The sequence below is a fragment of the Copadichromis virginalis genome, linkage group LG20, assembly GCF_057382275.1.
Source record: "Copadichromis virginalis isolate Kocher_CV1m ecotype Utaka linkage group LG20, C_Virginalis_male_GT1.1, whole genome shotgun sequence".
NCBI classification, from domain to species: Eukaryota; Metazoa; Chordata; class Actinopteri; order Cichliformes; family Cichlidae; genus Copadichromis; species Copadichromis virginalis.
In genome coordinates this window covers 21664785-21686206 of record NC_140637.1, presented here as the reverse complement: position 1 = coordinate 21686206, position 21422 = coordinate 21664785, and the positions used below count along the sequence as shown (strand labels likewise).

The window sequence follows — 21422 nt, the reverse complement described above, 5'->3', positions numbered from 1 at the left end:
TGCTCACACCTGCACTTTTTAAGTGAGATGACAGATAACAAATCATTGTGATCTTATATATCAATTTAACTGTTCATGTGTTTCTTAACTTAATCACATTAACTAAAAAAAGGCCAATGGCTGCACCTTGTAAATAATAGGATGCCGCTCTGCTTGGACACACAGGTTTATTATAGTGGTCTCGTGGATTCCGTTTATTTTCATTACTTTATCTCAAATCAATAAGACAATGTGCTGCTCAACGTGAGCTGCAATTATCATTCTTATTTGGCACTCTGGGGTTAAAAACAAAATGAGCACATGCTACAATCCACAGAGAAAACAGATTCCAATATTGCTTCCAGTGTGCTGCTAAGGGAAATGATTAGTTCTTGTTCCACCGTTGAAACTGAATGTTTTGGTTAAACTTGTTTTTCTCATTACAGTCAAATATTCATCAGGAACTATAGGGGACTCATTAATGGAAATCCCACTTGTCTAACTTGAGATATAACTCACATCATGACTCAGTAGCATGTACTATTTGTATCACAGCCCACCACTATTCCCCAATGATGAGGAAACCCATAAGAGCCCGTGGCTGTAAATAAGATTCAAAGAAAAGTAATTAGGCCTCGTCTTCAAAATATGCCTCAAAATATTTCATAGGCCTCTTCTCTTCTGTTCCATGACTATCAATGACTTCATGTCTAGCCTGAGAATATTTGAGTCCTGTCAGAAACCTTGAACTGAAAATTATCATTAAGAAAAGCTTTTGATATCCCAGAAAGTGAATTCTCCAAAGGGGAAGACATTTACTTAGGTGTCTCTTTTGGTATCAACAATTAGAAGGAAAAAAAAAGTTAGACACTAAACAGGCATAAACATAAATAATAATTAAAATGAATGGTCTTGTCAGCAGAAAATTTGTAATAAACCAGATTCACACACAGATTATGCATGTAGCTGTGCGGTGCATAAAAACAGACTCCTACATGCTCCTTCTAGGTGAAAATAACAAGAGTGTTTCTTTAAAACATGTTAAAAAAATCTACATGTTCTGAAAGAAAACCTGATTCACTGGGTCAAGCCACCTTCTTCCATTAAACCCTTAACTCCACGGTCGAGTTCTGATAGAAATGTGCAAGGGTCAGCATGGGCATCGGTCTGGCAGTATATAACCCCGTGCACTTAGCAAGCTGTAATGCATTATGTGTCCTGAAACTTTTCTATCTACCATCAAGTTTTGAGGTAAACCTTAATGCAGTCCCACAAGAAAGTTACTGCAGATCTCCTGTGGGGTTGCAGAGTGAGCCTTGTAGCACACATGAAGCACTTTCACCCTACAAGACGTACTATTTTGATTTGATCCCTGAATATGCCAATTTTTCATCCTACAAACACATCAACCTCAAGAACTGTCCATTTATTTCTTGCCTAGTACATGCACCCTGAAAGATTTGCCAATGTCTGATTATCATAGCAATCATTTCCCCAATTCATCATGAAGGAGATGTCTGTGCTAAATTTCACAAAAGGTCATTCAGTAATTTAGAGACATTTTACTCAAAAACACATTGCATTAAAGGAAAATGCCACGATTAACCAAATGTGTTAAGAGCTACCATTAGTCTTTTTATGCTACTATATGGAGATTTTGCTAGAAGAGGAGAAAAAAAAACAAGGTATCACCAAAGTCAGTAAGTTTCTTATTCTTAGGTTTCCAGCTGTAAATAAATAAATGTATCATGGTGTAATTTGGGCAATAATCAAACTCCATCACTGGACAGAGAAATTGGTCTGGCGTTGGTCATTACAGACCGTTGTTCTCCACATTGTAGACTTGATGTTATAACAGTTAGTGGCAAGTCCTTCCTTCTGAATGCTAATCCAGCAGCACAAATGGCAATTAGCACGATAAGCATGCTGATCACTGCACAGATGCCGAAATACTGAAAAGGCAGAGGGGTCCTGACCTTATCAAAGGCTGAGCATAAATGGTCATGCTCAGAATATAGAGTGTGTGGTTTTTTTCTTTTTTCTGTTGAACAAAAATAAATAATGTGCTTAGAAATTCTGCAGCTTTTTGACCTTATGTGCTAGAATAAAAATCTGGTAGACCTTCTAGTAGGGTTAGCAAGGGGCCATATCAGAAACTGGAACTGTCGTTGAGGTGTGTCTCATTTGGTCCCTAGTGCTTTATGCACCTTATCCTTCTCTTGTGCCTCCAACTGTAAACGTAGTAAGCGAACCTTAAGCTTCGCGTCACTACTAGATGTCTGGGATTCTGGAGAGAAAGGCTTAAAGCGAGGCAGAGTTTAGGGAGCCACATCTGATTTAACTTGGGCACCCGGAGGTGTAGCAAATAGAGCTTGCTCTTCAGTTCTCTCTGGAGAAGCTGGATTAGCAGAGGCTCCAGGGGGAGCTAAGGGTCCTGAGAAGGTACCTCAGTCATAGCAGGGCTAATTAAGATACCCAACTCTATTAACCCCTCCAACAAAGCCCGCTTAATATCCTTCTTCACTCCGTATTTTGGTACGGAAAGTTTACACTGGGCAGCAATACTTAACAAGTCGTCTTTGCGACACAAGTCAATCTTTCCAACGCTAGGTTGATTAAAAAAATCAAGCAGGTCAAAACTCATCTTCAACTGCAACCATGAAACATAGCCACCCTAAAATCACAACACACTTTCATTAATTTAGGTTGTCCACAGCATAAAAAGATCCCGGACGAGCCCCCACTTGTGTTACGTCCCCCCTCACCATGGTGGAGGCAAAGGTAGGCAGGAGACAGCAACACTGGACAACCACAATCAATGAAGATGGAGGACAACAGGACAGTTAAGAATCAGGCAGGATTTATTGGTTGCTTGCCTTGATAGTCAAACTTAACAAAAGAAAAAGGTGGGGGACGAGGACTGGGCGGTTGAGCCAAATCAAAGAAATTAATAAAACAAAAAGAGGTCGATAGCTTCCAGGGCCTAACTAAAAGAAAAATGCAAAACAAAAGGCCTACCTAGCTACTAGACAAAAGGTCAGTGAAAACATACAAAAGCGGCATCAACTGCATAACCTAGTGTGTCTAACAGTTTAAACTCTGCAGCCAGCGTATAGGGTACCCCAGCTTACCCGTCCAGCCTTCATCACACACAATACAAAGAAGCCTTCACACAAATGTTTGTCATAAAGCAGAAGCCAGCAGCCACCAGCTGGCCAGGGAGCTGCTCAGTTGTAGTGATCCCGGGAGAGTGATTGGCCAACTGTGCCCAGACCAGCCAATAGACACATGCCAATCAACTTTGAAATGGCCAATAGGTGGAGGCTTGACACCTGAAAGATAAAAAGAACACAAAAGCAAAGCCACATCTCTTGGCACGTAACACCCATCTTTGCTCTGGAGTATAAGTGATTTGTCAGCTGGGGACTATGAGCTCCCATACAATCTATGCAATAGGCAATATAATATCTCAGCCTCAATCACAGTGGTGGGCTGACAAGCATCACCATCCCAATGCTGTTCTACTAGTGTGGTTAAAACTAGTGAAAGTTGCTACAGTCTTGGACACGCATAGCGTATTTCCTTAAAACTGACATTGTAGGTTAAGGACAACCTGTCATTCATAGAATAGACCTAATTAATTTCAAACAGAATGGAAAAGCTTCAGTGACTCCTGCTCCACATGAACAGTTACTGTTCTGACAGGGTTATTCTAACAATGTGAATCAAACTCAGTTTGCCCGAAGCTTAATTTTCACCATAAAACAGGTTGAAGCACGAGTGTTATCACACACCAACACCGAGTTCACACTTTGAACTGCTGACGTACATCAGCAGCAGAACTTTTGGAGATGAAGATGTAGAATAATTTATAACAGAAGAGGGAGCATAATGATGTCGAGAAGTCAAATGGGAGCACAAAGACAGAGAGGGAACTGCATCATATTTCCCCTTAGGCAGAAGAAGAAGAAGAAGAAGATGTGGTCCCTCAGTCCCCAGGCATTCCAATGTTGGCCCCCCAACTGTGCCCTCACCAGGCTAGGGATCAATCCCTGCCTGACTGACTCTGCTCCCGTGCTCCGGACTCTTCATTAGACCCGGCCTGCTAGAGTGGAAGCTCTAATTGACAAGGGCCACTGAGAGCCAGCATCCCCGTCTGCCACCCTCTCAGCGAAAGGGTCGCCAGGCATCAGCCGCTCACACTAATCTTTCCCATTATCCTCTGCTCTACTGTGGGAGCAGAAAACAGCCTGCCTGTCGAACGTGTGGATGCTACATTCAGGTGCGTTTCTGTTTGTGTGTGAGTGTCTGTAAGCTTTGTTTGAGCTCTTTGGCTAATGGGAGCACAGGTCTGATTAGATCATGTAAAAAACAGATCCCATCTACGACACTTGTTTACAGCCTACTCTTGGTTGAGACTATTGTGTGAAAAGGTTAGTTATTTTTCTGCTTTGGAGGATGTTTTTCATGTGAACTTGCTTTGCAAGATAGTACTGCACGTACTCTTTTGTGAACAACTCTGACCCCATGATTAAGAGCTTGTATAATTGAGAGGCAGGTAAAAAACCCAAACTCCTGTTTATCTCTTATATCTGTCCCCATATTGGACTCAGTACTGAGAAAGGGCTTATTTTGTATTTGCTGCTCCCATTTTTACCACTCAGAGGTCTCATAATCATTATGATTCAAAATTTTAATTTATGAATTAAAGCAATTTGCAGCATGGCAAGACTAATTTGAATTGTCAATTACAGTCTTTGACTTGCCAATGAGAAACTCAACAGTGGTGCGAGGGCTCTATCTGGCAAGGGTGCAATTGATAGACAGAAAAGGGGTACTTGGGTCCTGGAAGGTCAGGGCAGAACTCGAAAGAGATGCTGACAAACAGATTATTAGCAATGTAAATGAGTTTAAAATGTTCCTTCACCATTAATCTTTTTTATAACTAGGACTATATCAGTAAGGTAAAGACACACCAGTGTGGATAAGGTGAGTACTTTGTTGTTTCTTCTCAAAGCTATAACATTGGGCTTCCCTATTTCAGAACACATGATGTCCACAAGGGGGCAGTGTAGCCTTGTTGCTTCACAGCTCACCTGGGATCTTTCTTGTGTGCCTTTTGCTTGTTCTTCGTGCCATTGTGTCTGGTTTCCTCCCACAGTCCAAATATGTGCAGATTAATTGGTGGCTCTCTAGTGTTTGTAGGTATAAATGAGCTGCTGTCGGTTTCTCTGTCTCAGCCCTGTGGATGATGTCGCAAGCCCATTGCAGGTTCCTACCACAGTGTTCCCTTCCTCTGTTTTTTAATATCAGCTTTATAGAGTCAAGCCCCCTCCTCCATCCTAGTTGCACAGTTGTCTCTACAGGCAAGCTAACGAACTAGAAACTATTTTGGGCTGTGCTTAAGGATAGAGCTGTATTTAATATGCTCACAGTCACAATGATAGTGGTTCAGTGAAGGCTGATTATTTAAAATGTTATGGACAAAATAAAAGTGGACCTATGATGCAGCTGGACTTCAGAGCAGCTCTACAGTTCATCTTCTGCCTAAAAGAAGCCATTTTAGTAGCTTCCTTCCTGGTCAATAGTGAATGGGCATTTAATTAATTATTGAAATATGTATTTAGTAATTAATTCCAATTGTAATTAATTAATAAAAAAAATTAATTATTTAATGGTTTATTTAATTCATTTATTTTGCCACTCCTGGCCCTCCATACTGGCTATCCAGACCCGTGAACTTTTAAATGAAATGAATGAACTTATACATAAAAATAAATCAGTGACAGCTAAGTAGGTCTCCCTAGTTCAGACCAAAAACAAAACTGTTTCTTACAGAACATGACTGGAAATCCTAACATCCAGCACCATGTCCACATGAAAGAAATCTCCCCGTTACAGCCTCCTTCACCTCAGAAACTCCGCTTCTTTTTTTTTTCTTTCTTTTTTCTGTTCATCTCACACATGGACCTGTTTTTCCTGCAAACATACTACTGATGGGATTCCTGGTCATGCTTTGGTAAGAAACTTAGTTATGTTTGTGGTGTGGTGTAGTTATGTATGTTGTAAACTGTTTGTTCTTGGGAAAGGAGACTATATTTTTGTCATGGTCTGTGTGAGTGGTGAGTTTCCACAGCTTTACTCACCTGGAGCTAATTGAGGCAATCAAGCTGGGGAGATTTAAGTGCTACGCTGATGAGAAAATGTCTCTTCTCTGCCTACTTGATGATACTCCACGGTGCAGAATTAACACGCACCTTCATACCTGCTCTCTGGAAATCCCTCTGTGTCTCACCTGCCTGCCCTCCTGCCCTTTCACCACCTCGAAACCAACAGAACTCAGGTCAGCTGTCTCACACTCTCGAATTCTCCTGGAGTCACGCCGCCTCTCCCTCCAGCCTCTATCACTCCTCCTGCAAGTAAGCTGGGAAAAACTGTCATACTCACCTTCTCCATAATCCACGAACTCCAAACTAACCCTTGGCTCTCATTCTAACTCTGTTCTCCTCTCTCCCCAGTGTGACTATTACATACCAGCCACGCTCCAGTTGCCTTCACGGCCCTGTTTCCCCACAACCAGGTTACCACGCCACATTAGCCAAGCCACTGTGTATTTTGCCATTGCCAAGTGTTACCCTTGTATTAGCTAAATAAACCTTGTTAAAATGTTCTCTCTGCCTCTGCTATGGGTTACTGCGCTTGGGTTCAGTTTAACTTACCGGCCTCCAGCCCCCTTTGACAATTACAGTGGAAAAAATGACGCTGATTATGACAGCTGATCGTGCCACTCGGTATGCCTGGTCAGAGGAGGAAAAATCAGAGGTTCTGACTCCAGCTTGTAGGTCAGATAAACAACCTGTCACCTGACTCAGCTCTCCTCCACACAGTCCTCATTCATAAATCCAGAAATTTAATTTCTCCACGTTATGGTTGTTTCTGCTTTCAGGTCAAAAATGTAGATGACGAAAAGATGATGGAACTATGTTAGCCAATGACCCATGGTTATTTGGGGACCAATATATGTTGACAGGAAAGAAGCAATCATAAAGTATGTGTACTCATTACTGAAATGGCTGTCAAAAAATATTTGGCATGATGTCTTCATTCAGAATGAATTCAAGTATTATCTCCTTCCTGTCTATTAGTGCCCTCATGTTTCATGCACTGGTGCGGCAGATCCCAGTACTCAACCAAGTACGAGAGGGACTATTAAAAATTTAAAAGATAATGATAACAGTGCATAAATATCCACCTTCTCTGGAAGTATTGGAGTCAGGATCTGAGAATGAAAACGGGAGCCTGCAGGTAGCACCATCATAGCAGCTGGTGATTCTGTAGGAGATGGAATGGTGTTCTCGTTCTTACTCTACTGCACTTGGATAAAAGGTGTCATCAGCTGCACTGAGTGAAACAATCCCCTGACTTGCAATGTGAGGAAACTCCTTGGACCAGGTCATGGTATAGGGAGAGGATTAGATTGATCATGGAGTCCAAAAGGGTGCAGCTCAAAGGACTGTTCCTCAAGTTTGTGGTGACCATTTGACGTACACTGACTGGACTCACCAGCTCAGCTACGAGAAAACAAAAGTTCATCTATATCAAACATGACATCAAACAAACTAAGGATTTAAATGTCAAGACATGACTTTATATCATATCCTATTTCTACAGACAGGCAATGAGAGACCCACAGCAGAACTCATTATTTATGAAAGGCTTAACACTTTTCAGGTTGTAGAAGGTGAGGGGAAAATGACTTTGCACTGTAAATGGCTCAGTTGTTTGCTTTAAACCAAAGATCACACCAGCAACTTCAAATTCGAATCCAGACTTGGCTTGTTAGCATGTTGCAGACGTTAAAAAGGTCCTACTGATAGACATCATTTGCAACTTTACCATTTTAGCCGCATGTAAATTAAAAATTTACAGAGTGCAAGTGCCGAGGCTAAATGGCCTTTGTACAAATGCACACACTTCTTAGCAGTACAGAGGTATGAGCACAAGCTAATTTGCATTGCTTTGGGATTTCAGAAATGAGATTGCTAATCCAATAGCTAATATGATAGCTAATCCGTGAGCTAACAGGAAGTTGATTTTCAAATGAGGAGTGGACTTGCCATTTTATTCAAGTCATTTTAATCGTTTTAGTCAAACCTTAAACATTGATCCATATGCGTAGGTTTATGGTACAAATTACTAATGGATATCTCAGTCACTCAGCTATCCTGCCAGTTTTCATATCCTCCCTGGTGAATTTGATGATTTGATCCACCGAGTTAATGTGATCCATGAATTGTGGTACGTCCTGATTTTTGATTTTCACCCAAGTGTCTTCCACATACCTGAACCAATGACTTGGTGGTTTTCCAGGATAGGATAACAAAGCCCTCTTTTTTTCCCACTTCTTCCATGTACAAATTGGCCACATTGGGTTAAACTGGGGAATCCATGGCACACCCATGTTTCTGCCTGTAGAACTGACCCTTGAATGTGAAATACGTGGAATTAAGTCACAGTTCCAAAAGCAGCACTTGGTCGGTGCTGAGAGTGGTCCTGTTGCTGAGGTTGGGATAATCCTGTAATCTCTTACGAACTACCTCCAGTGTTTCATTGACTGGAACCCAATTGAAGAGAGATGTAACATCGTACGAGTCCATTAGTCATCTGCCTCCATAATGACATCTCTCACCTCCTCAACAAAATACAAGGTGTTCTGGATGTAGTGTTCAGAGCTGCCTACTAACAAGTTGAGGATCGAAACCAGAAACTTTGAGATGTTATAGGTGACCCGAGTTGATCATACTGACAATTTGTCTTAAAGGTACACCCTGTTTATGTATCTTGGGTAAACAATACAGACTTGGTGTAGATTCCCCTGAGAATAGCCTGTGAGAATAGCTCTTGCAGTCCTCCATAGGATGCGAGTAATGCCTTGCAGAATAATCTCTGTCCGTGCAGAAAGGTGTCTGGAGTTACACTGACGTGCATTAGCCCCCATTTAAATAATTAAATATATAATTACTTAATTGTGTCCTTAATTAAATAAAATTTGAAATGCATAATTTATTAAATGCTTTAAATGAAATGAATAGGCATTTAATTATTGAAATATTCATTTAAGTAATTCCAATTTTAATTAATTAATGAATTATTATTCATTCATTATTAATTATTTAATGGAGTATTTCATTCATTCATTTTGTCACTCCTGGCCCTCCATAAATTTGGGCCTTTGGTCAAATTTATTATCAACACTACTTTGAACTTATTACCCTTTAAATTGTTTTGTTGTTGTTGTTGTTTTAATCTAATGGTGGCGCCTTATTAGCCAAAAATACATACTTACACGAAAATCAATGTGCTAAATTTAATGGCAGTCCGTCCAATGGGGGATGACTGATATTTTAGTCTGACCTACACACAACAACCTGCTGACAGAGACAGAAGAAATGTCTCAGATCAAGCACTGATTTTGGATGGATGGCTGGAGCCATAAAGCTATACTTTAATTTACATTTCAAAAGGCCAACATGAGGATGATGGAGGTCAAACCCTGTCTGGATATCAGCACTGTAGCTATTTCTCCAGCACGACCTGTAACGCAAACTCCTGGATCATCTGAAAAGTAGCAAAAATGAGAAGATTGAATGAATTCAGACTTCCAGCAGAGTCTGATCTGAAGTGGAAGTGAAGTGCAACTCACTAATATTAATCTGCTGCCTGATTAAATAACATCTCCAACACCAAAGATGGATACAGATTCTTGTTTTATCTGAGACAGTCCGCATGGTGTTTGACACAGACCATTACTACATGATGTATTCATTGTGTTGTATTTATATTTTAATCTGACATTGCACACACAAAGCCACATACAAAAAGAGAAAACACGACAGCTGTCTTATGTCTCATTTTCCTCTGGTCTGTTTTCATTTATGCCACACTAAATCAAATCAATTTTATCCCTCCACCAAAGGATTTTTTTTCTTTTTAATATTCCTCCATGTTGACAAAGGAGCTTGCAAAGAAAAGCGTCTGGACTTCTTTAAGTTACTTGAAGACGTTTCACCTCTCATCCGAGAAGCTTCTTCAGTTCTAAGGTCAAATGGTGGAGAGTCCCAGATATAAGTCTCCATGTTGACTTGAGTGACAAACTATTCAGTGACATTCAAAGATGGAATCTGAATCCATCAGGTGAATCATACAAACAATATACATATGATATATTGTCCAAAAGACTCAAATGGTTAATGTTCCCCTACAAATTAAAAGTGTGATTCACCATTTGCAAAATGAAACAACTATTTAAGTTTTTTTTTTTTATTTCACTTGCTTATTGTTGGTGTGAATCGACAACAGGCTGAAATGGTAAGTAAGTAAAGAATAATGCATTTAAAAAGCAGATGCGATGAGATCTCTTTCTAGAATTAGTTAAAAGATGCCAGCAGACTGAAGCTTGTACCTATATCTTATGGCAAAAAAAGATGTGGTGCAACAGCAATATTTTTTTTAAATTACAAAGTAATTTTTTTAATTTAAAACTATAAAATACTCCAAAAATGAGAAGGAAAAAGACCCTCATGCCTACTGGCTCCTTATTCCTCTTCCTTCCACTCTGACTAAGCAAAATGCCACCAGGAATCTTTCTTCAATGAATTTTTGAGCTGGTCATGCAGGTTGTATCATCACCTGCAACTGCTTACAGCTCAATACTGAAGATGAGTTTTTCTTTAATCTAAAATAGTTTAACAGCAAGGAAAATACAGCACAGAAAGATTAGCTCTAAGACATTAGCTGCTGTCACCAGCATATCTGCTTCAACATTGCCATCTAGTGGAAAAACTACCAGCATCGAAAAGGACCATAAACCAACAGTTAATTAATGACTGTGCTTCAAACATGAACATTGTTTCTGTAACTGAATGAAGGATCTGTCGGAATATATGAAACATGCAGAAACACTGATTGAAGATGTATTGAAAGATGATGATCAAGGGACATTCACAGTTTATTATAAATAGAAGAATAGATATCAAATGTGAAATATACTGCACATACTTTGCATATGATAGCTGCCTTTAGAGTTTACCCTTACATCATACATTTAATAGTTTAAAACTCATAAAAGTGGCTGCTGTATATTTACTAAATGCCATGATTACAGTACATTCAACACCTATTAGGTCTCAAATCAAAGCCACAAATTAAAAGAATATTTTTAACAATAATGTTGGTGATACAGTATTAAGTTTCCATAGCTACCAAGGCTGTGAGACAGAAACCTCACACTTATTATCCAGAAATGAAATGTTTCTAGCAGCACGTCATGCTGTCCTCCAAGCTGGTGAGAACTGAAAGATTGAAGTCATGTTGAAACAGGTTTTATGTGAATTTGCTTTTGCTCTGGAATAAGACCTTGTGAAATTTCATTTGTCAGATTTATAGGTTCAGTCTGCTGGCATGTGAATGGTAAGATTCGCAGAATAAAGATGTTATTCTGTTGATCACGGAAGTGCTAAAAAAGGAGACGTGAGAATGGTTAGTGGTCTTTGATAGATAACTGGCAAAGGTTAACAGCCTTTGTGTCTGTCAGTTATAAAGGTTAAGTCACACTCAGCAGTGTTCTCAATGAAAGCCACTATCAGGGATAAAGAGAAGTAGTCATTATCGAGGACATCTCAACAGGGATTCTCAGTAAAAAAGAGCTATTCATTTCTCCCCATTCATACTTCCTCAGCCAATCTTAATTAAAGCCACTATAATGCTGCTATTTCACTAGACCATGGGTCCTCAAAGTGCATCTTGTGAACCAATGGCAGCCATTTGGAAATTTTTTGTGAGGCCCGCAGGCGTGACATGAAAAAATGCACTACTGTACATTTAGTTCACCCACAGTTTATGTCATACATGAACAGTAACATGACAGTTCATAGAGACAAGGATTTTTCTTACATTTTAACTCTCTTCTTTTCAACTATGAAAATTGGAAGTAATGATGTGCATTTTGCAGTGTAAATGAAAAGCCAGAAAAAGTAAAACACATGCTGTAATGAAGGCTAAAAGAGCAGGAGTCTCCCCTCAGATAATCAGAGACAGTCTGCAGGTGCTGGGAGGTTTATAGGTCAGGGCCCACTAGGCCCAGACGTTGTTCATATGACCTAAACAGCAGCTGCATGACATAGACCTGCACGTTCTTGAAGGAAACAGAGACCCCTAGTGCTCAAGTGCCTAGGGGTCAACACATTGCTCCTCAGTGAACAATCCAGCAGATGAGTGAAGAAAGCAAAATATTCAAAGCTTTGTTATTTTAGCTAAGAAAATATATGTATAGCACAGTCTAATTTTTGCTTTCACAAAGTAATCACCATGGCTTTAGTGTGTCAGTGGTTTACTGAAAATCCCCAACAGTCAAATAACCCCTATGAACAAGATATTGGCGACAGTGAGAAGGACAAACTCTGACACACTGTGGAAGTAAGCCAGAAATGAATAATAACAAAGATTAAATGGAAAGTGGTGAAAATAAGTCAGTGAAGAAGACACTAGGTCCATCATGGAAAGCCTCCAGCTGTTTATCATGGGGGTTTCCCATGTTGTGGTACTTGATGGGCTGTCAGTACTTCCGTTTGAGCATTTTTGATCAACTGAAGGCTTTCAGGGAGTTTTGATGACAGCCTGAAAATAATGGATTGCAATAGTAATAGACTGGAAGCAATAAATGCATGAGCTAGTTTTTCAGCATCACTTTGAGACAGGATATTTCTAATTTTAGAGATATTGCACAAATACAAGAAAGCGGTCATATTTGTTTAATAAAGACACTGACGGTCATATCCTGGTCAAAAATGGTTTCAAGATTCCTCACAGTGTTGAGGAATACTGTATGGAGGCCAAGGGCAATGTCAGAGTAAGTATCTGGTTTTTAAGATTTTTAATTGGAGGTCACCCAGACCCATTTTTCCAGTTTAAGTATGTTGTACTTTCGAATGATACTGCCTAAGGAAAACATGTATAATGTAAATAGAATTGGTCCTAGTACAAAACCCTGTGGAACTCCATAATAAACCTTTGTGTGTGAAGAAGAGTCCCAAACTGGAGTCTTTTAGACCAAGGGTGTCAAACTCAAATACACAGTGGGCCAAAATTCAAAACTGGAACAAAGTCGCGGGCTAACATTAATATTTATTGAACAAAAAATCTTCCTCCAGATATAAGAATGAATCTTTTCTTATGGACTCAAATAAGTTTTGCTGGAAAACTGAATATGGAACAAGCAAAGCTTAATACTAAACAATATATATATTAGCTGTATAATACCAGAAGGCCATCTCTAATAGTATTTTGGTATGGCTTCGCGGGCCAAATGTAATTAGGCTGCGGGCCAAATTTGGCCCGCGGGCCAGAGTTTGACACCTATGTTTTAGACAGATATGATTCAAACCACTGCAGCACAATACCTGTAATACTTACAGTTTATTCTAATCTTTGGCGTATCATATTGTGGTGAGCGGTATAGAATGCTGCACTGAGATCTAGAGAAACAAGTGCAGAATGAGTGTGCCCTTAGACACTATACGAAGCTCATTTGCTACCTTAACAAGTGCTCACACGTTCATCGAGGACTTGTTCTTGTTTTTAATATGACTGTGCAAACATTACACTATTTTCAGTATTTTATTGCTGTCATTTTATTACGCTTATCTGAAAGACAAACTAAGATAATACAAAATTACTTTATTGTCACTGCATGATGTACAGATTACAGTGAAGTTACAGTGCATTGCCTGAAACGGCCTCACAGATGCACCACAAGCATACACAATTGTAGAATTACATAAAAGAGTGTATTGCATGGGCTAGAGCTAATAAATAAATAATAGTGCTAAATATAAACCTGCACAATTGCACGGCCTGTCTATAAAGTGGGTGAGTTCAATCCTGGGTTCAGTGTGGTAATAGCTTTGAGGTATGTACTTACCATTATTCTTGTGGTTTGTATCTCTGTAGACCTGTATCTTTGAGAGGAAAGTTCAAACAGTTTGTGCGCTGACTGGTATGAGTGTACACCTACACCTCGGAGGATGTAGGTGTCTTGTAACGTAGGGAGATGTGTGTACGGTATTTTCTCTGTGGTTCTTATGTCTCTTTGCAGAGCCTCGTAACAGCTACTGTTGCCATACCACACAAGCACCTTGTAAGTCACGAGCAGAACAGTAATGATACATATGATTTGAGCTATTTACATTGAATTATCTTCATAGAAAGAAATGTTTTTGTTTTTGCAGCTTTCCGTACTCAATTTAACAGACATATTTTCCAACCGATAATAACTCATTATGAGTCATCATGAATACTGATGCTCTGTTAATCACTGAATGAACCACAGGACTGCAACGACATGGCATAGTTCTCACTCCTGTCAGACAGTGATATGCATATTTCACTACACCTACCTACTTTTTGGGGTAACTTTTTTTCAGATCTAGCTTTCGTTAGCTATAATAACCTTGTAACCCTAACTGTGCTGTAGATGACGCTTTTGAGTAACAAGAAAACAACAACCAAGAGTGGCGTTTCGCTTGCTTGTAGCAAAACACGGGGCTCTAATGGACTTGTTCCCACAAGCTTTTTGTAACAATATAATGTGTCAGTTTTTGAAACATGCGAGTGAGTCATCTTTACTAACACAGTTTTCTGTTTTCTTTCCCGCTGGGTTACGCATTACGCCATGACGTCAGCCGGGAGAGGGCGGGCGCGCCGAGGGGTGGAGGGCACTCGGAGTAGGGGTGTTGCTCGTTGAACGTCAGCTCCAACAGTTTGCGACCACCCATGTAAGTGTGAAATATATTTTTAGTCGAGTTTTTTGGGGTTGTTTTACGGTCAGTTTGTGCGTGTCTGTGATGCGTTTTGGGTCTCCGTAAGAGTGTCGGTGCGGAAATTGCCTCGTATTACCAGCTCTGTGTAAGGACACACTAACGGGACTGTCAACCTGAGTCCGTTAACACACTGCTGTCGCTTACTGACAGCACTACACCGGCACTGAACTAATATTTGAACGATTTTAAAAGCTTATTTTTACTTATTTACGCAAGAAACTTTGTCTCTGCGTTAAATGTTGCTCAACTCGGATTTTTTCGACTTATCTTTCGTAATAATCGCTATATATTTCATATCCGTGATTTCTTCATTAGTGTTTGTATGTGAGCGTTATTTGTTTTTGTTTTTGTTTTGAAGTGAGGCAGTCAATAAGAATATAATTAAATATGTGGGATACTGTAGTTTTGTACAGTAGGTTTGTCTTGTGTAGCAGGAAATAAGCAGCGTAACAGAGTTAAAAATTTCCACCTGCCATTATGGTAACATCGTATCATTTGCTTTATTGCTTGTGAAGTTGATTGTAGGATCTTAATCCCAGTTAATTAACTTTTAATTTACTATCCAGCTGTCATATTAATGCACCTCTGTGCCTTGAGATATTAGCCAGGACCTCTCACTTGATCAAATTTCAGTCAGTTTTTCTCTAATGCAGACTGATGTCCTAAAGACGTTTCATGGTCTGATAAGGATGGATATCTGTAGACTCATTAAGTCTGAAGCCTAGTATTCTTTGCAGAGGTGCATTCCCCCCCCCCCCCCCCCTGCAGCCTATTATTATCATTGTCTAGGAGACAGACAGAGACACCCATACACACGCACCGCACAGGCGTATACTCAGGCAGGGAGAAGCAGTGATGTGCCAAGGAAGCGTTTAGAGGATTACAGTTTCCATCTCACTTTTTGTGTTCTTTGTTGAAGACCCGTGGGCCTGATGTAGCAGGTCCTCATCTCCTCTGCAGTGAAGGAAGACCACTCCGGTGTCATTATAATGGACTGAAAGGTTTGTTTTCAATCATTTCTCTTTTATACTGATAGGTGAATCTGTCTCTGCAGGGATGTAGAGGGTTGGAAGGGTTTGGTGTGACATGATGTATCCCACTATCTGTTCAGCTTACTCTGCTAAATGGCTGAGAGCTTGGCTGCCCCTTCAGGGCACTGCTAACACAGCCATTCATGTCTCACTCGGATGGTCAGACCACCACGATGACGTTGCCCTCCTCCTCCTCCTCCTGTTCCTGCTTCACTCACATTGCGCCTTCCCTGTTGGGAGCTTAGAATTTAGAGTTATTTTATGAGTTTAACATGTTTGTATTGCTTTTTTGTGTATGTGTGTGTGCGTGTGTTTGTGTTTAATTTTCATAATGCTTACACAATACAGCTCCTTGCCTTCTATAGGTGTAAATCATGCCTCCTCTGATCTTAGCACAGTTTAGTGTAACACCTCAGCTTAGGATGTGGTGTAGATGTGCCTATACTAGATCAGGTCACAAGATTAACACAGGCTGCTTTATTCTTGTCTGGCTGTCACAGGGGTTTATTAATTGGCTATGCATGCAGGAAGGCTGCATTTCCTACAGCAAAGCTGCACACGCTGGATCAGAAAGATAAAATGAATCGGACTGTGGTAAAGTTATGCATGTAATAGATTTGTCCCAGTGGTTGAAATGAGTGCTGTAGTGGCGCGGCTGCCCCTCTGTTGGTCTTCCTTGGTCTCTTGTGTTCTGGGGGCCTCTGGATGTCTGGAGTTTTGATCTCCTCCATACCTGCTTCATGCCCTGGAGGACGGGGCTGTGGCCCCCCCACACCCTCTAGCAGATCATTACATGAAGGAACCTTTTAAAAAACAAAAAACAAGCACGTCCATGCTCACAGGTGTACGCACGGGTGATCACACCCACAAACTACACCCTTTTTGGCTCCTACCTCAAAGCACACTGTGTTCTGTTGATCTTATGTGCTGCACAATAATGTTTAATATTTAGTATTTACTGTCATATTCCCATATATCATTGTGATGTTGTTTATTCTATTACTCTTGTTCTCTTCTGCTTGTTTTCTTTTTTTCTTTCTCAGCAGGTGACCCAGGTGATTGATATATGCATTTTTTTTCTTTTCTTCTTCTTTTTTTTCTTTTTCTGCTCATTCTGTTGGTTTTTGGTTTTTGCCCTTCTCCCCCGTCCCTCTTCTCAGCTGTTTCTCTTTCCCTCTTTCTTTCTCCCCTTCTTTCCCCCAGTCAAGTCTGTCCCATGTTCAGTAAGTGAAAATAAAATAAACAATAAAAGGTGAATCAAATGGACCATTATGGCAAGGCTGGGATGGTCAATTTGGTAAAGTAAATCCGTTGGGCATCTTTCTTTGCCTTTAGACAACAATTCTGATGGCAAAAGAGCCAAACGGGACAGGCAAAAAAAAGAAAAAAAGAAAAAAGAAATGAGTGCTGTAAAGAAGCGATTTTTCTAATGGTAGTCTTCAGGACTAGTTCTCCAGCCTTCTTGGATGGCATTCAAAGCTCTTTGGATGTTGGCTGTCTTTTATTCTAATCTCTGTCACGGCTATTTCATAATGCTTCAATAATGTTAAGGTCTGGGCTTGTGGGAGGCCAATCCATGACTGAAGTTTTCATTATGTGTGTGTTGTTGTTTTTTTTAACCCAGGTATGTGTTTACTCCATTGGCAGTGTGTTTGATATCATTGTCATGCTGATAAATAATTCTGTTGCTAATGAGATGCTTTCCATAAGGCACTGCACCGTACAACACTTTTCTGTATTCATAGTATCATCAATTTTAACAAAATCTCCAGCACCACTGACTGAAATGGAGTCCCAAACCATGGCAGAGACTCCACCATGTTTACAGATGGTTGATTGACAGCTAACCCTCTCTCCTGAATGTCTATAATAACAATGACATTTTAAAAGAAAATTAAAAATTTGGATTCATCTCTCCAATAAGACCTGTTGCCACTGATTTTCAGCCCAGGTCTTGTGTAATCTGGCATGCCCTAGCCTTTTCTCCCTGCTTCTCTTCCTTAAGAATGGCCTCTTGACAGCCACCCTTCCACTGACCCTTTCTGATAAGCCATTGGTGATCAGTTGATGGATCAACTGAAGGGCCAGATGTATCTCCCAGGTCCTGTCAAGTCTTTTCTGGATTTTTTTCTTATTTCTTAAGGATGCGATTTTCAGATACTGTTTATCTGTTGTAGATAGTTTGGGCCTAAAAATCTGTCTTTTTGTCCTCCACTTATCCAGTTTCCTCAAGTGTTTTAGGGACATGGCACACAAAATGCAGAAATATGTGTAAGTTTTAAGCTAATAGCTGTTAGGAATAATCTTGGCATTGTTAGTAGATGCAACTGAAAAAACAAGAACACATTTGGTGTTTTTACAACAAGCTCCTAACAAAGTTCTCTCTTTTTTAAGTTGTCTGTTATGTGTAGGCACAACGCTGGTGTGTCTTATGAGTTAGGTGCTTTTTTAATGTCTAAATGATTCACAGATTAGTGTCAAGTAGCTTAACAAACAAAAACAAACTCATTCGGGTATGAAGACTGGACTGAAAATGAGTAAAAAGCAGCCAATGTCCAAAGAAAAACTCTAAACAGCTGTCAGAAATCCTGAAGAACTGTTGCTTAAGACCACTTTAAAAATTACAGGAGAGTCTGCCTTTTTGGAAGTAAAGTTAAAAAAAAAAAAAGAGTGGTGGCTCAAGTCTTCCACAGTACTGTACATCCTTCGTAGAATAAATATTTTTAAGTCTGTGTTTTACAGTTTCCAGGTTGTTTCCAATGTGTAAAAATAGTTAATAGTAAAAGTGTGACTAACTTCACGATTGTAGCTCAGTGCTACTTAGGGCTGCCACAAACGATTATTTTGATAGTCGACTAGTCACCGATTATTTTTGTGATTAGTCGACTAATCAAATCCATTGGATGTAAAACGTACAGCTTATTGCACCAGCACCCATCTGCTCTCATATAACTATCATTATCTTACAGCTTTAAGTGTTTAAGGTATGTGCTAACTAAAAATAAAGACAAAATGATAGTTTATTAAATTTTAATGAAATTTGCAGATTGTTTCGGTGAAGTTTAATAAACTCCTTGCTATCTAAAATATAACAGGACACCGGAGTAAATTCTCGAGCATCTCACACTTCTGATGATCAGTTGTCTGCTTGATGTTTATTCAGCTGTGTAAAAACTATAACTTTAATCTCAGCCAAACCGATTCACTCAGGAGCAAATAAAATACTAAAAAAAGCCAAACAATAACATAACAAGTTATCTAAGTGACATATATCATCTTTAACCCGAGTAGCGAAAGACGGCGGTGGGTTTGAAAACGATTTGCCAGGAGTCCGGTGTTCTCACGGGCTCTAGTGAGCCTTTCCCCCAGCTAGCTATCATGCTAGTGGGTAACAGATGTCTCCGAAAACGTCGGAGCGCTTTTGAAAGTATGTGGTGTCTTGATAAACTGAGCAGATATTTGAAGTTTACACAGCTACATTCTCGCCTGAAAATATGTTAAACTTTATTTTGTGACCCAAAAAGAATAATAAGAGTAATATTAAAACTAACTAGCTGCCACCATTGTGAAAGGACACATTCAACTTAAGTGGAAATTTTTGGATAAATGACACAAGTCAGCAAAACATAATATCTGTATCATTGTTTGTAGATATTTTTTTTATGTGAAAATTTTACATGCTATACCTTTAATTTAAAAAAAAATGCTACAGTGCTTGATTGAATGTGCTACTTTTATTTTGGGTGTTCTCATTTTTTGTCCCAAATCAAATACATAAGTCCGTAAATTGACCCTACATGTATGAGTACAGCGTTAGCCCTGTGCTAAGGTTGTATCTAGCAGCTCATAAGTAACTGTATATACTGTACATATAGCACTTATGTAGTTACGCAATGCCAACATTCAAATTCAAATTTTATTTGTCACATAACAAGTTACACAGATGAGTTATGAATGGGTGCTTATGTGTTCTAGAATATTTGGCAACATTTACAATTAACTGAGCACAGAAAAAGAATTGGTGTCTGATTATTAATTGTTGCTCTCTGCTGCAGATGAATATGCTGTGCAGAAATAGTGACACACTTCAAACATGATCATTCAGTTAGAAGTGTGTATAGTACCATCAGCAAGCAGGGAAATGGTGAGCAATCATGCCTTTGTTGCTGAACCTGTGTCATTCAGCTGGTGAGGGCAGCAGGACAGAAGTGTGTATTGCAAGAGGGAAATGGATGTATGCCAGAGCTGCAACTAACAACTCTATTGTTCCTTGATTAAACCTGATTAAAATTATACTTTTTTTTTAAATTTATCAGTTGATCCATGCCACGATAGTGATTTCTTGATATGTCATCTTTTGTCTAAAATCACCAACAATATATTTTATTTGCAGTAAAAAGTGATTTAGACTGACTAAGTGTTTAATCAAGTAATCGATAAAGCTGTACTCATTCATCGCGCTGCTGGTTAAGATTATCACCATTATATCTATTTGCATAATGGACTGTGTTAAAACACTAATGCTCTTCTAAAAAAAAATTATATTGGGTTTATATACCCCTAGTCGGTGTCGTTGCCGAAGGATAACTAACATGACAACAGATGCCCCCTCATCTAATGTTGGCTTTGTAGAGTTGTGTTGCACAGCTTTAAGTCTCTTTGTCCCTTTTTCTAAACAGATGCATCAAAAATGATTAGTAAGGGATTCAAAAGGATTCACATAATCCCCTTTTTTCAGCCCCTTGGAGTCTAAACACTCTCAGCATCATTTGCGCAGTGATTTGGCTCTCTTCTCTCAACAACAGGTTGAGCCTTTTCTAAATACAAAGTTAGTCTCAGATAAGAAACACTATCTTTTTTTCCCTCTCTGTCTCATAGACCCACACTCACCCGCTCCCACCCTCTTCCGCCTCCGTCTGCTGTTTGAAAGCCCACAGAGCAGCAGAGGTATCATATGCAGCTTAATGTAGATAATGTTTTTTTACAGTAAGTCTCTGATGCTACCAGGGGTTCATGTTCAAAAATAATGCTGTATCTGTGGACGGACTGAGTTTGTTCTTCCCAGTGGGACTGACTCCCACACTTCCAGAGTGAAGGTGAAATTCCTTTATAAAGGCTGTGGTTTCTAGTGGCAACAAGCTGCCTGTTTCCCTCTGATCCCTTCCTGTTTGAAGGCAGAGGGAGAAAAGAGCCAGAGGTCACGTGGAATCACAAGAGGTTGCACTTTAAAACGTGTCTGAGGGCCTTGTTTTAATGTTAAAGGATAACTTATTTATTTTCTAAATTTCTCTTAAAGCAGTTGTTAGATACCAATCAACTTGTCCCTGTCCCAAATTAGCTAATAAACCCCATGGTGATAGGTTACAGTCCCTTTTTGATAAAGTTAATCTTAAGCTAGTATAAGGTTTTAGCTGTCCACGTTTAAACAAATTCAGTGGACATATTGAAAGGTGTCTTTAAGTGTCCTTTCCCGTAACAGTATCCTCCTCCTGAGCACAAGTGGTGGAACGTTTTTTGTGGCATAGATTCAACAAAT

General features: G+C 39.6%; 1 protein-coding gene across 3 annotated transcripts in view; it reads left to right on the top strand.

Moving 5' to 3' along the window:
- Positions 1 to 14724: 14724 nt before the first annotated feature.
- The window catches only part of tmcc1a (transmembrane and coiled-coil domain family 1a), a 45878-nt gene continuing 39180 nt past the window's right edge, over positions 14725 to 21422 (top strand). Inside the window, exons 1-2 of one of the 3 annotated variants that reach the window (XM_085442856.1) lie at positions 14725 to 14810; positions 15775 to 15856. The gene's annotated coding sequence lies outside the window, so the exon portion shown is untranslated. Of the gene's footprint in view, positions 14811 to 14835; positions 14941 to 15774; positions 15857 to 21422 lie in introns of those variants that run through there. The other 2 variants (XM_085442859.1, XM_085442857.1) reach the window with 2 other exon arrangements.